The 3,255-nt window shown below is 37.7% G+C and overlaps 1 long non-coding RNA gene across 1 annotated transcript; it reads left to right on the forward strand.

The window, feature by feature from the left end:
• Positions 1-1,967: 1,967 nt before the first annotated feature.
• On the forward strand, positions 1,968-3,013 carry LOC138672234 (uncharacterized). The gene is made up of 3 exons (XR_011319661.1): positions 1,968-2,446; positions 2,570-2,762; positions 2,923-3,013. It is a non-coding gene; the product is annotated as an uncharacterized lncRNA (long non-coding RNA).
• The last annotated feature ends 242 nt before the right edge of the window (positions 3,014-3,255 follow it).

The raw sequence follows: 3,255 nt of genomic DNA on the forward strand, positions 1-3,255 counted from the left end.
TAACCAATAAGGCAGCATACTCACTTGCTGCAATTAGAATTGTGGTGCAAAACTCATCAAGCCTTTAAATGCGCATGGATCACTATGTCAAAAGTTAAAGAATGTGTGATAGCAACCAATGAGTTCTTTAAAAAAAATTGCAGTGTTTATTCCATCAGCAAATCACGAAACATACAACAGTTTGACCCTTCATGGAGCATCATTATTTTTAATAAGTGTAAATTATGAAACCATTTATTTCCACCTTTTCTGCTTGGTTAAATGTATTCTTTATGGTGGCACAACCCCTTTAAGTTAAAAGTCACATAAAAATAAAATAGCAAAACCAGTGTTTTGGACTTACATGTTTTATTTTACTGAGTAACAACAGTTTTTGTGTATGTATATCTTCCCTTTAAAAATGTAGTTTTCATACAGTGCATCATTCACAATAAAATTAATACAATCTTCTTTCTATATCAACTCTATTTCTCTATAAAGTAGCAAACAGTCTCTCCTTTCTTAGATTTGGGGAAAAAATGCTGCATCATAAACAGTAGAAAACCTGGAGGCTAATGCAGGATTTGCATAGTAATTGACTACTGGAGGCAAGTAACTAAGTAGAATAGTGAAATCATATTCTCAAACTGGTGGCATTCTGGTCACAACTCTGCTAAGTTGGAAGAATGAGATTAACCTTGAAAAGAAGAACACTTCAGGGCCAGCATATCAGGGAAATTAATTATTCATTGTGCTTTATCACTTCAATATTCGGCCACTTTAATATTGTATTGCATCATTTATGTTACCATTTATCGGCCAATTGAATAATAATAGACAATTGTGCATTTCAGTAAAACTATGTTAAATGTTTATTATCCATAAAAGATATTTAACTTTCTATCTTACATAAAATGTAGTTCTATAATTAGTTATTCTAAAAAACAAAAGTATACTGTGCTCCATAAAAGGTTTTCCATTTTTTTGTGTTTAACGAAGGGCATTAGATCCCCTGCTATGCGCTTTCATCATGTGCTCAACTTATCATATATACTGAATTATTAAATAAATACATTACTCTAAGTAAATTCACTATATTAAAAACGTTACACATTATGTTTTTGTATTTCTTGTACTCAGGTGAGCACATTTTTCAGTTTCTATTTTATAGAGAAAAGTATGCCCCAGGGATTGCATAATATTGGATAAGAATTATTTTTATTGCCTAAGAGTCCCTTGGTGAAGGGGTTCACATTGGCTGCCTTTTACAAGGAGAGACTGGCAAGAATCAAAGGCATGGAAAAGAAACAGAATTAAGAAGATAAGGATATGGCATCTTGCCTATATTCTCATTTTAGACATAGTCAAGATTCTTTATGCATCCAAGAAACCAATTCAACTAAACATTCAAACATCAATTTAGTGTAGCGTATGCACCTTACAGGTTAGCACCTTAAAAAAGAATATATTAGGCATTATCAACTTTTATCAGGGTTCCAGTTTGCCTTTGTGATACTTTTAAAAATAAGAATTGGAGCAGTGCCCTTTTTACCATCATAAACATTAGAACCCAGACAGACCCTATTAAAGTTAGTGAAGTCTGTCGAGGTTCACTGGTGGCATTTTCACAATAGATATAGCTTAGGCTGGTTTCACACTAGCGTTTTTGAACGCATGCGTTTTTACAAAAAAAAACGCATGCGTTTTTTTCCCTATATTTAACATTAAAAACGCGTGCGTTTTTTGATGTCCGCGTTTGTCCGCGTTTTTGAACGCATGCGTTTTTTAACTGCATGCGTTCACTTTCTAAAATGCAACATGTAGTATTTTGCAAAGCGTTTTTTTTTTTTCAAAAAAACGCATGCGTTCACATGCGTTTTTTTTTTGGAAAAAAATTGCATTGGAGTCAATGGAGACGCATGCGTTTTTTTGGACATGCGTTTGCATGCGTTTTTTTTGATGCATGCGTTTTTTTGAAGCATGCGTTTTTTTTGGCACCATAGTTAAGATAAGGTTGTCTAGACACTGATAAGGCTCCCCCATAGCTGAAGGGTTATAAAAGGAAGGCTGGGGGAAGTTTCTGGTCACTTCTCATCAGACTCCAAGGAAGACAGCACCCTGCCCGGACGCATTGTTGGACAAGACACAGAGCAATGTGAGTATATCCTTGCCAATGCATTTATTCTTCAATTTTTTGGATCTACATGTCCTAATTTTTTCAATGTTTTTCTTTCAACACGCATCAGAATGTCTTCTCCGGTTTCTTCGTCTGATGATGAATTCCAGCCACGGCAATCAGAAGTGGATCACGTGAGCGAGGTAATTTTTTGTTCCGTCAGCTTGGTAAGTATTGACTGTCACATCGACACGAGGCAATTATATTTTTTTTATTCTATAGAGCACTTCAACTGAGGGACAGAGAGGTACGGAGCAGCGGAGTCAAGGTCCAGGTGGAAGACGGCAGCGGGTATGTATACCAGGCAGACTGTCCTTATTTAAGTTGTCTTTCATATTTCTGCCCTTTCTCATTTTTTTTTTTTTTTTTTTAAATGTGGTTGAGCAAACTTAATTTTTTTTAATTAAATTTTAGGTTTCACAACGGGACGATGACCACATCGATAATGACCTGCTAATCACTCTGGTACAGGAGCGAGTCCCGTTGTGGGACAGCCGGGATCAACAGCACTCCGTCAATAGTGTTATCCGTCGTTTGTGGAGTGAGGTGGCCCAAGCGTTGTGGGATGGCTGGGAGAATTCAACGCCACGGGTCCGTAATGCATTTGGTAAGTATTGCACGATAGTGTGAAGAAACAGACCTTGGCCATGCTCTCTTGACTGTGTGTGATGACAGAAACTTTTCGTAGTTTCTGTCATCACACACAGTCACGAGAGCATGGCCAAAAGTCCTGATTCTGACCATTATATTTTATTGTTATTTCACAGTGGACAAAGTAAGAACACGTTGGCGTTCCATGAAGGACCGCTTCAACAAGGACCTGCGTGCAGAGAAGAGTGCAGCTAGTGGTTCCGGAGCAAGGCACCGGCTGTACAAGTACCACCGTGTGCTGGCCTTCCTGAGACCGGTCCTTCTCTTGAGAACGTAAGTATTTGTCACATGCCTCCGGTTGTATTGCATTGACATAATCTGTCATTTTTAATTCCATAGGATGTACCGTCTTGTTATCGTTTGGTATTAATTTTCTGTTTTATTTTTTCACAGCACACACTGCACGACTGTCGCCACAGGTTCTGGAGCGGTCCTTCAGCCGACAGCCA

Source organism: Ranitomeya imitator, chromosome 3, assembly GCF_032444005.1.
Source record: "Ranitomeya imitator isolate aRanImi1 chromosome 3, aRanImi1.pri, whole genome shotgun sequence".
NCBI classification, from domain to species: domain Eukaryota; kingdom Metazoa; phylum Chordata; class Amphibia; order Anura; family Dendrobatidae; genus Ranitomeya; species Ranitomeya imitator.